Source organism: Oreochromis aureus, linkage group 3, assembly GCF_013358895.1.
Source record: "Oreochromis aureus strain Israel breed Guangdong linkage group 3, ZZ_aureus, whole genome shotgun sequence".
Lineage (NCBI taxonomy): Eukaryota > Metazoa > Chordata > Actinopteri > Cichliformes > Cichlidae > Oreochromis > Oreochromis aureus.
In genome coordinates this window covers 127,982,889-127,997,787 of record NC_052944.1, presented here as the reverse complement: position 1 = coordinate 127,997,787, position 14,899 = coordinate 127,982,889, and the positions used below count along the sequence as shown (strand labels likewise).

General features: G+C 41.9%; 1 long non-coding RNA gene across 1 annotated transcript; it reads right to left on the bottom strand.

Annotated features, from left to right (window-relative positions):
* Positions 1-13,902: 13,902 nt before the first annotated feature.
* LOC120438068 lies at positions 13,903-14,517 on the bottom strand. Its single transcript, XR_005611640.1, has 3 exons — positions 14,407-14,517; positions 14,219-14,309; positions 13,903-14,054 (listed from the first exon to the last, which is right to left on the bottom strand). It is a non-coding gene; the product is annotated as an uncharacterized LOC120438068 (long non-coding RNA).
* Between the last annotated feature and the right edge of the window lie 382 nt (positions 14,518-14,899).

Sequence of the window (14,899 nt, the reverse complement as noted above, 5' to 3'; positions counted from 1 at the left end):
TGGGACTGAATAATCAATCACTATCAAACCAATAAAGATGCTGATTTTACAGGAACTTTGTTGGAGAAGCTGAAAGACATGAAACTGGTGGAGATCCCAAACCAGTTGATAGTGCTGATTATTCCAAATAAAGCTGTTTTCCATTTGAGATGAAATGACTTTCTGTCCTGATATATAATAAAGATGTTAGTTGTTTTGAGCCCTGTATTAAAAGTAGATCCAGTTTAAAGTCAGCTTGAGTTTGATGTCTTTATGTCAAAGCTGCTCATGATGTTGAGCTGCTGATGGAATAAAAACAGGTAAAAATCTGCCTCAATATAAAAGCATGTAGTCCAGACTTAAATGTAGCCTATTGTTAGCTGAGGTCCACACACAGTGTTTGACAGTGTAAACTGTGTGAAAGGGCTGCTGGTGGAGCTCACTAGGATGAGCAGGTGACCATGTGCCACGAGGTGGAGAGCAGCTGGCCTGGCTTTGATTCTGACCACGCCCCTTTCTCTCTCCCTCTGCTTTGCTGTCACTTATCTTCACTGCTCTGTCCAATAAAGCTGAAAAAGGCCCCAAATCAAAGAAATCTGCTGCAGCCTCTGAAATGTCTTCTGTTTCCTTCCCGACGGCTTTTTCACCGTCAGCCCATCAGACAGTCCAGCAGCATTTATGATGATGTCATGATGTTGAAGAGACTGCTATGGTGGCCTCCCATGACCCCCAGCCTCATCTACACTGAGATGCAGACATTTGAAAAGCAGACAACTGAATAATAGTCCAACACAACAGTCTGTGTACAGACACACACTGAGCTTTCATAGAGTCAAAGGAGTCAATCAAACACAGCTAGTTGAGTCATTTCTTGTGTGAGTCTAAAGTGAATCTAGTATTTGAAAGTCCACTTCCTGTATTTGTTGTTGAAGACTTCTTCAGCTTCTTCTCAAGGACATCAGCTGCTTGTTTGGCAGCAGAGGCAGTTAAGAAGCTTCCTGAAAACACTGAACAGTGAGTTCACTGTGGCATATGACAAATTCAGCTTTCTATGTGCAAATGTGTCTGTGTCAACCTTTCAAATGCTGTTGAATCCAAAACATCAGCGGCTCCTTGGCTGCTCACTTCATGCACTTCTGTCTTTGTGACAGTCCAATGACATCACAGCTGTTTCCACCCCAGTGTCTCAGGACTGGACACCTTTAAACATGTGGAGGATCAAACAGCCGTCCAGCTAAACATACATGAAACTATCAAAGCTGACAATCATTCCAATAACATCTAATGCTACATATATATAGACACAGGACTACAAGGAAATGGCTCTCAGCATCTGGCTGTGGGAACAAATGAGTCCCTGTTTGTCTTCAAATTGTGTGCATGTTTTAGACGTGTGTCACATGTAGAAACACAAAAATCCCACAATGACACAAAGATGTGTTTGACACAACTGTGCAGCTGTAAGTTGTTTCTAATGATTCATTGAAGCTCTTCTAACATTCTGGAGACAATCAGTCCATGAATCTGTTCAACACCACAACAATTTGACTTCAATGTGAACGTTTGCCATTAAATAACCTTCTTCATCCAGCTGACAGCATCCTTCATTCTATGATATGAACAGTTCCTCCTGTTGATGACAAACCTCTGACATGATCTGCTTGAGGAGCTTTTTCATGTGAAGCTCTCTGAGCTCAGGGCTAAGTTGCTGTGTTTCATCTTTAAGAGCTGCTGCCTCCTCGCCGGACTTGTTCTTCTCTTCTTCTCCTAATGACACCATTTCTGCTTCAGATCTTTCACTGGGCCTAAAACAGATGAAGAGTAGATCTACTGCTGTTCACTGTTTGTGTCAATATGGAGAAATATGAAAGACAAACACAGCACATACAGAGAAATGTAGACAGAATGTGCAGCCAGTGCAGTAAATGGTCTAAATATCAGCTCTTTAGAAAATGATCCTGATGAACATGAAACTAACATCCAATGAGAAACACAGCTTCCTTGTTTCATGTCCAATAACAATAAATGAAGAGCTAATAAAGAGCTATTCTATTGTAAAATGCTGAGATGATTATTAGACAGAACCCAGCGGCTCACCAAAAGCCTGCATTGAAAATCTATATGAAAGTAATCTATGCTCATATATGGCAAAATCCTTTAAGTGTCACTGTGTTTTTCATCTGTGCTCTTGTTGGTTGGACAAGTTTGTAAATGACAAAGAGCTCAGTGGACTTTGCATCCATCAAATCCTGTTAGATGTTTGTTTTCCTTCACAGCTTTGTGATGAAGGCTAAAGAACAGAGATATGAACTATTGCCAATATGAATCCTGATGCATGACGTGGGCACAGACCCACCAAAGCAACACTCAGCTCACCTCATTCCAGGCGCTTGTCTGCTGGAGACCATGAGCCTTGTTAGTCACACATTAGCACCGTGGTAGAAACAGCCTCCATCATTTCATTAGATCTGAATTTGGACTGTTTCCTCTGGATGAGAACCAAGTCTGTCAAATCTATTGATCCAACACAAACTATCAAACACATTGGCTCACAGTCAGATTGGCTTTGTATGGATGGTGTAACAGGGGCTGGGAAAGGATGCTGAAAGCTGAATATAATACAGAACAATAACAGGACATATAATCATGTAGAAACATGATCTTCAACAGGCACACTTCTATTATTCATGATCACAAAGAACTTGTGCAGCCCTGATATCAGCCCTAATATATGAGTGTGTTTGCCCAAAGATTGAAACAGCATCAACATGACAGCTGTAAGAAATCTTCTCTCAGCCTTGTTTGGCAGAAGATCCCTGCAACAAAGATTGTAGCTGAAAGATGACGTGTGTAAAGTTTGTCTTTGGGAGGGTTGAGGCTGTTTTAGACCTTTGATAGTTTCAATCCAGTTCTGAAAGACAGAAATAAAAACAACATCATTAAGATCAGATCATGGAGCTGTTTCCTGCCTTGTTTCTAGCTTCACATTACAAGACTTTACTACAATAAAGATGCTAACATGTATCTGTAGGAACAACATCATTGAATCTAGAACAACTGGAGCCAAACCAGTGGCTCTGCTGGGATCACTGGTGAGCCAACACTTCCTTGTTGATGCAGATTTCAGGGCTTCCTGTTGCTCCTCCGTTATAACTGTTCTCTCTTCTCAACACATGATGACACAAAGGAATCAGCAGTGACGAAGATGATGCTGAAGCACACATTTCACACATATAACAGAGCAGTCCAGTTACACACACCTCTGCTTGACATTAGGCCTCAAACAAAGACACAAAACACTAACTTGACTCTAAATAGAAGAAACTGGCAGCTTTTTCTGTTCTGTGCTTCTTTATATTTGACACATGCTTCTCTTTGTGCAAACACACATTGCACTATAAGGGTAACCTAGCACACAATGATTGGACAGCACAGTGATGATGCTGGGAGATCCTATACTGAAGCAACACAGAAACACTGAGAACTTTAAACATTGATTATATTGAGATAAGCAGCCGACCCAGTCTAGATAAAGGCGAGCAGCTGGGACCGCTGCTGCACCAAAAACAGGTTTCAGTGTTTCCATGTGTGTGTGTGTGATGTCTTTACTTATACTGGTCAATAGACTTTAGTCAACACATGATTGAAAGGTGTTACACATGAAATAAAAACAGTGTTTCATCTTTATTCCTCTGAAGCAGCTGCATTATAACCAATCTGCTCCTTTGTGGCCTTTAAAACAGCTTAAATAACTGTTGTTATATTTGTTTCTGCTCCTCTTGGACAGACGACTCTTGAAAAGACATTTTTGAATTTCAATGTGACTTTAACTGGATAAATATGGGATATATAAACGTCCCTCTGCAACAAACTGATTCCAGCTTCTACCTCATGATAGGAATGTTTTTGTGGCTCAAGATGACCTGATATCTTTCATGATGGAGACATTTGACACATGTTTCACATATTATAGACCAACAAGTTATTCATAGCAGTTTAAATACGGGAGTCACTTTTGGGCCCAGCAGATAAAACAGAGCCAATATTTCCTTCTTTATTTAAGTGACGTGTGTCACAGATGTGACCTAGTAAAGTGTAACTGAACATTAGTAACGTTATTAACACTCTCAGCTCGTCCTTGTTCCAGATCTGAAGATCCTCTTCTTTCATTCAGCAGCAGCTTCAGGTCTCTGATGGTCCAGGCTTGTTGTTGGGAAACAGCCCTGCTGGGATGATGGTGTCCTCACAGAAACAGTCAGTGATGCTGTTGATCTCCATCACAGAGCACGTCCCAGTCTGCAGTCTCAGTCCTGCAGGGCCTCGCTGGCTTCCTGACTCCACCCAGTCAACAACAGGAAGTGTTTGAAGTGCAGGAACAAAGTGAGGCTGTGGTCAAACAGGAGTTTTTATCTCCTGGCTCTGACTCTCACTGCGGCCCCGCTGCTGTGTCAACATGTGTTTGTGCTAAACAATGATGGAAAGTGTTATAAATGACTTGTTGGCCTCTGATCTGTCACAAACAGCTGAAACGTGTCTCTCATGAGTCACATGAAGGTTTCTGACAGAAAGGACAAAAAGTAGCTGCAGTCAGTTTGTGTCATTTTATATTTATTCATCTGGGAGAAAAATCTGAGGGACATTAAAATGTGTTTTCAACAGAGACAAGAACATAAATATAACGTCACAGGTAAATGAACATATTTCAAGTAAACAGCTGGACTGATCAGGTCCAAACACAGAGTGATCAACAAACAGCTGTCATATCTTTATATATAAGCTCTTTATAAATCCTGTTCACTGCAGTCTGTTTACTAATAATGTCAAACTGTTAGAAACACAGAAACATCAGAATCGTCTTTGTTGACATAAACCTGTCTGGGATCCTTTGTTGTTCTTTTGATGCAGAGTTACATTATAAATATAAAGAGTTATTTCAGAGTCTCATCAGTTTTCCTGCATGTCTTTATTGAACACATCAGCAGGGCTGAAGCTCTCATGTTAAACACACACTGATCTATGGACACGTTCATGTGTTTCTAACAGCATCATAACCAGGCTGTTATCAGCTGCACTAACATGATGTCACACACACTGAATGTAACAGTGACAGTTTACATCATCACACAATCAGCTGTGATTGTTTCACTGTCATCAAACTAGTCAACAGGAAGTAGAATCAATAGAAACCAATCATTTACTGACAGCATGTCTGATTGAAATAAGTGCAGATTATGTATGAAGTCTAACTGCACACAGTAACTGTGTTACAATAAGGACTTAACAGCGCCCTCTGCTGGAGTGTTTCAGTACTGCGGTAACTAGAATACACCACCTCCTCCTCCTCCTCACACCACCTGCTACAGCTCTACTCTTCTATGACTACAGTCATCCACAGCACTGATGTGAGGTCACATGGTTCATATGTAAGGAGCACAGAGACGTCCTAGCAGCTGACCTCAGGTCAGTTTAATGACTGTGAGCAGCAGCTGTGTTCTTGTCACTGTGACAGGGAGACACTCTCAGACACAGCGCTCATGTCAGCTTGTTCTCATGCAGGAGGATCAGGAGCTCCATGTTTGTCTTTCTGTTTGAATCATGATGTGTTTGTGCCATCAGAGTCTGTCATGAGTACTCAGGGTTTCACAGCAGCTCTTCTGGATGCTGACGAGGACTCCAACCTCATGTTTCACCTCTCTGAGCTTCTGATGTCTGTGAACACTCGTGTTTCTTCTCTGGGCTCATCTGGACAAAAACACCTTTCTGTGTTTGGCTCCAGCCTCATTCTGACTGACAGGAAGTGTGTTATCCATGAGCTTCTTTGTTTCCTGCTGTGTTTCCTGTCTGTGGACAAACACGAGTGTTTCAGCTGAGGACTTGGTTCCTTCCACCTGTCCATACAGGACATCACGCTGTCTTTTCTCTTTAAATGCAGCTCCAGGTCCTTCCACGTGCTGCTCTGTATTTGTGCAGTTTGTAGTGTGTCCTGGGAAACGTAGCACACATGGTGTTCTTCTGGTGTTTCCTCCTTTCACTGAGTGTGAAACACTGACGCTGTGCTGTTGTTCACAGAGCTGATTCTAGCTGCAGCTGGACTCTGTCATCTAACTGAATGTGTTGGTGCTGATCACGGGGCTCTGAGGGGGAGCAGCAGGAGGACTCTGGATGCTGACGTCAGTGTATCTGTGGAAGCTCACACAGCGTCTCTGTCATTCAATATTGTGCTATATATTGTATCTATGCAAAGATGAACAGACTGTGTGTTCACTGGTCTCTGTGCTGCTGACTGCTTTGCTGCAGCTCTGATGTCATCATCACTCCCTCCTCCACCCTCAGCAGTCCCAGCATGCTGCTGTGGTGCACCCCACCCTCACTCTACACCTGAGCCATAGACCACACCCTCCACCTCAATATACACCACAGTTTTCTCTGCTATGGAAATGAGATCAGGAGGAAATCATTATTATTATTATTTAATAAATGCTCACATTAATGTGGGCTTATTTGTTTCATATTAGAAACATTAGTTGAGTGTTTTTAGTATAAAATGGTGAAAGTCCCTCTTTTGCTCCTCCCTCACCTGTGGATGGACGGTGCTGTTACCGTGGTGACAGCTGTGATGTGTTTCAGTCCTGCCTGGTTATCACTGCAGGAATCTTTCACATTTATTACAGGTAATAACTCTGATTTTTCTGTGTATTATGAACTAAATGTATCCTGATACACACAGAGATGGATGAGCAGAGGTCACATGATGAAAGAACAAACATGGATTCTTTGATTTATTTAGATATTTATTGATGAATGCAAACAAACCCTGACACTGAACCATCGTCCAGCTTTCACAGAACAAACCTGATCACATGACCTGCTGACCCAAACAGTGAAAAGCTCCATGGCAACAACAACAAACAGCCTCACATATGTTAACAGAGGCTGTTAGAAGCACAGAGTCTTTACAGTCTTTCTCCTGTTTGTACACAGATCTCTGCACATCTTCATCACAGTTACTCACAGACGTGCAGAGTGTGTGGATATCAAAGCTAAGTTTCCACCATGTTTGTAGTCTAACTGGGACTCATGGAGCATCTCTCTATGAGCACTCAGTGCTTTAAACAGTGAGTCCCAGTTTAACCAGCAGCCTTCACACCACACATCACACAGACGTGGAAACTTCAAACCCTCAGGCTGAAGACACCATCAGAAATAAATAGATTGTGATGAAGATGAAGAACTGGACCAGTTTGCTGTGGTTTCTTCTGTTCCTGTCGGGAATAAGAGTCTGGCAGCACTTTGCTCTCCTTCCACATGTTTAAGGAGGAAGTGAAGAAGAGTGAGTGAGTCGTCTTCCTCTGTGGGCCCAACATCAGGCAGCAGCCACGTATTTTTAAAAACCCAGCACACTGCTTCAGAAACACTGAGTCCAGGTGACCAGAGTCATGTGATCAGTGAGGTCTGAAGCTTCACTCAGTACCTGATTCAGAGGTTTATAAGAACTACTGAGAGGTCCGGGGCGTTGGACGGCGAGTCCGTGGGCGGAAGCGGAATGGGTGAAGTTGTAGCCCATGCAGTTCATGTGGCAATTCACACTCCAACCCAGTATGTCACCTTTCTCCCAGTCAATGTGCGGGTTGTGGAGAACAAGCCAGGGGTGACCCAGAACCAGTGGAGTGAGTGGAGCTTTAAACAAAAAACCCCCAAATGCTCTCTGTGTGACTGCCTGAGAGGGATAATGAAAGGAATTCAGAAACATGAGTAATATCGGGCAGGCGCTGACCTGATAGTGCGTGAACGCGGAGAGAGCGTGACAGAGGCTCCAAGGTGATGTTTAGTTTGGCGGCAAGCGAGGTGTCAATAAAGTTCTGCTCGGCCCCAGAGTCAATGAGCACAGAGAGAGAGTGAAAAACAGTCTGAATGTGTAGTTTAGCCGGTAAGAGAAGTTTGGGGAGAGGGTTCTCTCGACAGATCGCCCACCAGCACCCTGTTGATTACTGGTGAGCGTGTCCCCTACCTGCAGCAGTCAGTAGCGGTTTTTGATACGGGCGACACGGGCGGTTGCCCGGGGCGGCATCGTGGTGGGAGGCGGCATCACGGGCATCGGCAAAAAATAAAATAAAATAAAAAATGCTCGTACTCATGCTGCCCCGACATCATGCCAGCGCATATTGGGAATGGCATAGGCACCGATCGGTTCTCTATCGTCCAGGGGCGATTTTAGCCCATTTTGGGGGGTGCTTCAGCACCCCCAAAATGAATCAAAGCACCCCCAAAGATTTCTTACTTTTTTTTGACAATATTTGCTGTTTGTGTGACACACTACTAAAAATATAAAAAGCATACAGTACTTGGTTGAGACGGAACATTTTAACAACAAAAGTATAGATAACCCCCCCCAAAATGGTTTGTTCCAGCTCGCCCCCCTCCCCCACTCTAGGGTCGTTGCTGCCAGAGCGATGGTAGCTGAGACGCAGCGGAGTGGAGGTGGAGTTCCTGGATTAAAACAGGACATATTAGCAGCATTTAACCTTCAGTTACTCTTTATGTAGTTAGATAGGAGTCATGTTTCTTTTTAGCTGAAAAACCTTACACCCAGGTAACCTGCAGTGTTGAAAACGTGTTTCCCAATGATGTTTGCTACCCTACAATCCGTCCTACTCTGTAGAAAAATCAGTGACATTTGACCGTCCTGTTGTTCCCACTGAAATGTATACAGCCTATTTAAAATCTAAAACTTAAAATTGTCCGTAGCCTGCTGTTGTTACCACTGTCCTGTTTGAAATGGATACCAACTAGCTAACTGACTGAATGCCCATTAACCTTATAACTCTTGTGTGTGTGTGTGTGTGTGTGTGTGTGTGTGTGTGTGTGTGTGTGTGTGTAGAGAGAGACAGCCAGTGTAAGAACAAATGATCCATCAATAAAGGATAATGTTGGATCAGTGTTTCAATATTTTATATCTTTCATTAGATGTTCATGTGGTTTGGTTATTTGCCTTTTGGTTGAAAGTACACTGAGAGAGGACTTTTCGTTAGTGATCTTAATAATTTTTTTTTTTCATATTAATGTAATTTTTTCATCTAATTGAATACAATCTATTTGTGTATGATTGTCAGTCCAAAGAGGGAGAGAGGAAAGAGGGGAACGTGAGGAGAAAGTACAAGGTCAGGAAGAACCAGGTAAGAAAACAGACAGGGAACAGTGACAGGCAAAACAGAAACTATTAAACTGACAAAGAGAAAAAACCTGATTTTACTCATACAGTCTGGAAGTTGTGTCCTCCCTATATTAAAGCTGCTATACAGAATCTGCAAAACAAACTGGGTTGAAACATTTTTGACCCTCTTTAACAACATTCCAACATAACATTATCATTGATTGGGGAGATTAAAATTAATGATATATTTTTATGTGGTTCAGCCACAGCTCTACTAAAACCTCAGCCAGTAATAGGTAGGCTAACCTTTGGACCGTCCAGTTGTCTGTATGACTGCCGCATACAGATTTATGCGGCAGAGAAACACTTTTTACAGTGTGTACCACCTGAGAAAAATGTCAAGCTGTCCCAAGTATCACTATGAAAGCATGAAACTCATAAATCGTACAACACAAAATTAGTATTATTAAATTAGTTAAATTAGTATCTGCAGTAAAGATTTTTTCATACATTGTATACATTCTACCACAGGCAAAGTTGCCTCCATTTTTATAGTTTTTTATTAATATTTTGTAATAATTTATTCTGTTTTGGGAGTGTTTTTTATGTATCTGTATTATATTATACATACACATTAAAAATGAATCTCTGTCCAAAACATGCACTCAGTTTACTTCTTACTCACTATGAGCATCATTTAAATAACCTTTATCAGATTTGATGGTTTTGTTACAGACTTCCCAAAAAAGTGTTTTGCTTTTCTTTCACAAATGTGGGGATTAAATTGTGATAAAATGTACCAAACGGTGATGTCGTGTTTTGTGACGAGGACCCAGGCACAGAGAGACTTGATGAATTTAAGAATCTTATGATTTAATAAAGAAATTTGCAGACTTGCACAGAGATGGTAAAATTATGATGACTGATAGCGGAGATGAAGACAACAGACGATGAGGACAGGGAGGAACAGGGGTTTAAATGCACCAAGGAGACAGTCAGAGGGAACTCGGGACAACTGGAGACATTTAAGGATGCAGAGACTGACAGAGACAGGGAAGAAGTCTCATCGTGACGTGTAACGTTTATCTTGCCTGGCTGGGCAGCTCTCTGGGTGCTCAGCACCCCCAAAGCTCTGATCCTGCACTGTAAAAAAAAAAAAAACTGTCAAATTTACGGTAAAATACCGGCAGCTGTGGTTGCCAGGAATATACCGTGAAAAAAAATGTGGAATCTGTAAAGACAATACGGTATACTGGTTTTGTAACCCTAAATTTTTAGGTAGACAACGTAATTATTTTACCAAAATCATGATAGAAAAAAACAAATATATTTGTCAATTATACAGCAATTTAATGTAAAAATGCAACTTTCCATAGCTTTTACGGATATTTGCAGTAAAAAAAGTTATAATATAATAATATTTACAGTAATTTGTTGTTAATTTAACAGTAATAGGATAGACCCTATTATTGTAAATAACTGTAAAAATAACAGAAATATATTAAACCTTATTAAAACCTTTGACAGTAAAAAACACAGTGAAATTGTATAACAAATTACAGCATTTTATTTTGACCAGATACATTTTACGGTAAATTCCTGGCAACCACAGCTGCCGGTATTTTACCGCTAAAAATACAGTACAATATGAGGAACATAAATGGTTTACCGTACATTTTACATTTGCAACCGCTAAATATAGAAAAATCTAAAGATGCTCATATATAACCAAGGTAGTGAATATGTGAATATGGCTGCAGTGATGCGGACGCTGCACCGGTCCGTCGTGGTGAAGAGGGAGCTGAGTGTAAAAGCGAAGCTCTCAATTTACCGGTCGATCTACGTCCCTACCCTCACCTATGGCCACGAGCTGTGGGTAGTGACCGAAAGAACGAGATCGCGGATACAAGCGGCAGAAATGAGCTTCCTCCGAAAGGTGGCTGGCCTCTCCCTTAGAGATAGGGTGAGAAGTTCGGCCATCCGGGAGGGGCTCAGAGTAGACCGCTGCTCCTCCACATCGAAAGGAGCCAGTTGAGGTGGTTCGGGCATCTGACAAGGATGCCCCTGGGCGCCTCCTGGGTGAGGTGTTCGGGCATGTCCCACCGGGAGGAGGCCCAGGGCAGACCCAGGCCACGCTGGAGAGATTATATCTCTCGGCTGGCCTGGGAACGCATTGGTGTTCCCCGGATGAGCTGGAGGAGGTGGCTGGGGAGAGGGAGGTCTGGGCTTCTCTGCTTAGGCTGCTGCCCCACGACCCGACTTCGGATAAAGCGGATGAGGATGGATGGATGGTAGTGAATATTACTGATAAACAATGAGAAAATTTGACATACCATTTGAAAACAGACTAAACATATCATTTTCTCTATTCCTACAAAACAGCATAGATCTTGAGAATACAGCATGTGTCCATATATATGGCTGGTAATCCATAGAGGAATGAATAAACATGAAACAAAATATTACCTGCCCCTGACCTATCAACAGTAATGAGTCACTGGGTCCTGCCTTGGTGAAGGAAAGGACTCAGTAGAGTTTCTAATGCGCATGGTGTCGAAGATACAAGCTCTGCAGGAGTACTTCAATGTCCATCAGGAGTTCACTTTGGACTGGCAGGATCCCTCTGCAGCAAAAATGGACAAAGTTTGATCAGTGCTTGAGCAAAATGCACAGAAATGAACAAAACGTGCTGCCAAAAACAGATCTAATGATAAATGATTTCTTAAGTGTAAAATATACAGTTCTTAAAGGATAGCTATTGTCAAAATGCAACCTGGGCTGTTTTTTTTTTTTTTTTACTGTAAACGAGACAAACATATATCTAAAAGCATAATTACGACAAACAAGCCGTTTTTGAGATTGACCGTGATTTTGTTTTGTGGTCAATAGCCAGTGAATGGGAATACTAGGGGGCCGGGGCATAAATTTGAGCGCATCAAAATCGATACAGTAAAAAAAAAAAAAAAAAAAACAGCCCAGGTTGCGTTTTGGCAATAGTTATCCTTTAAATCTACTTATGTAAAAGTGATACATACAGGGAGTGCAGAATTATTAGGCAAGTTGTATTTTTGAGGAATAATTTTATTATTGAACAACAACCATGTTCTCAATGAACCCAAAAAACCCATTAATATCAAAGCTGAATGTTTTTGGAAGTAGTTTTTAGTTTGTTTTTAGTTTGAGCTATTTTAGGGGGATATCTGTGTGTGCAGGTGACTATTACTGTGCATAATTATTAGGCAACTTAACAAAAACAAATATATACCCATTTCAATTATTTATTTTACCAGTGAAACCAATATAACATCTCCACATTCACAAATATACATTTCTGACATTCAAAAACAAAACAAAAACAAATCAGCGACCAATATAGCCACCTTTCTTTGCAAGGACACTCAAAAGCCTGCCATCCATGGATTCTGTCAGTGTTTTGATCTGTTCACCATCAACATTGCGTGCAGCAGCAACCACAGCCTCCCAGACACTGTTCAGAGAGGTGTACTGTTTTCCCTCCTTGTAAATCTCACATTTGATGATGGACCACAGGTTCTCAATGGGGTTCAGATCAGGTGAACAAGGAGGCCATGTCATTAGTTTTTCTTCTTTTATACCCTTTCTTGCCAGCCACGCTGTGGAGTACTTGGACGCGGCGTGTGATGGAGCATTGTCCTGCATGAAAATCATGTTTTTCTTGAAGGATGCAGACTTCTTCCTGTACCACTGCTTGAAGAAGGTGTCTTCCAGAAACTGGCAGTAGGACTGGGAGTTGAGCTTGACTCCATCCTCAACCCGAAAAGGCCCCCACAAGCTCATCTTTGATGATACCAGCCCAAACCAGTACTCCACCTCCACCTTGCTGCCGTCTGAGTCGGACTGGAGCTCTCTGCCCTTTACCAATCCAGCCACGGGCCCATCCATCTGGCCCATCAAGACTCACTCTCATTTCATCAGTCCATAAAACCTTAGAAAAATCAGTCTTGAGATGTTTCTTGGCCCAGTCTTGACGTTTCAGCTTGTGTGTCTTGTTCAGTGGTGGTCGTCTTTCAGCCTTTCTTACCTTGGCCATGTCTCTGAGTATTGCACACCTTGTGCTTTTGGGCACTCCAGTGATGTTGCAGCTCTGAAATATGGCCAAACTGGTGGCAAGTGGCATCTCGGCAGCTGCACGCTTGACTTTTCTCAGTTCATGGGCAGTTATTTTGCGCCTTGGTTTTCCACACGCTTCTTGCGACCCTGTTGACTATTTTGAATGAACGCTTGATTGTTCGATGATCACGCTTCAGAAGCTTTGCAATTTTAAGACTGCTGCATCCCTCTGCAAGATATCTCACTATTTTTGACTTTTCTGAGCCTGTCAAGTCCTTCTTTTGACCCATTTTGCCAAAGGAAAGGAAGTTGCCTAATAATTATGCACACCTGATATAGGGTGTTGACGTCATTAGACCACACCCCTTCTCATTACAGAGATGCACATCACCTAATATGCTTAATTGGTAGTAGGCTTTCGAGCCTATACAGCTTGGAGTAAGACAACATGCATGAAGAGGATGATGTGGACAAAATACTCATTTGCCTAATAATTCTGCACTCCCTGTAGAACTTGAAGTTAATGGCTGAATGCATGGTGATGAGACCTATCATTCAATCTACATTTTATAGCGTATGAAACTGCTCACCTGGACATGAACCTGAGCTCGGCTGATTAAGATTAGTGTCTCCTGTCCATCTTTCTTTAGCAAAACTTGAATAATACCACTGCTTACCTCTTATTAAATCTTTGGGTGCAGACTTAATTGAAGAGCCTCATATAAACAGGCAGGGTGTGATGTTTAGGGAAACCAAAGAATACAGGCGGCATCATTTCTGCCAGAAGACTCATGGGGTGCAATGAAGCTTTCATTGTGGACTGGCTAGATACCTTCTGCATTCAGAAAGAAAACAAGAAGGGCATACACCATAAACAATAATAACTGACAAAAATAATGAGACAAGAAATTAAAGTAACAAAATAAGTGCAAATCAAGTTTCCTGTGTTGCAGTGTAGCTGAATGTTTTCAACAATTTGATTTACGGTAAAACACATACCAAATATTTCCAGCCAAGGTTTGTTTCAATCTTCAGCATGTTTTTCCTGCCATTGTCTTGAAACTGTTTCATCTGTCCCTCTCATTTGATGCTGTTTACAAAAACAAAACAGCAATATTGTAAAGGGAAAAAGGAAAATGAATTTAATGGAAAAAAAAGAAAAAAAAGATTATGACCTGAAGTCTCACCATTTCCTGAGAGTCACAGGTCCTTTGAGTATCCTTATGGTTTCTGCTCAAATTCAGTGTCTGAAAAGGGCAGGAACAAAACAAACCTTTTTAAACATAAAGAGAGAGTTCTGACACTGGCGTTCACACATCGCCATTGCACATGTAAACGAAGAAACCACCGCCACACCAGTGACATGGGTGGGGGCAGAGTGTCTTCGGTAAAAATGAGCCTTAAACGCGCCATACCTGGTGTATGTCTGCTTGCAGCCTGCTTCAATACACCGAAAGAAACAACGTGGCTCATTCCGATGCAGTTTACAATGAAGCACGTAGCCCCTTGATGACTGAACTACCTTACCACAGAAATTACAGGTTAACATAACTCCATGTACTTTGGTAATTCCTCCCTAGCGAATTAAGCACACCAAACACAGAAACTAATCCAGAGCAATGCTTCCCTCGGGACAGTAATGCTAACTCAACTCACAAATGCTAACTAAATTCACAACCT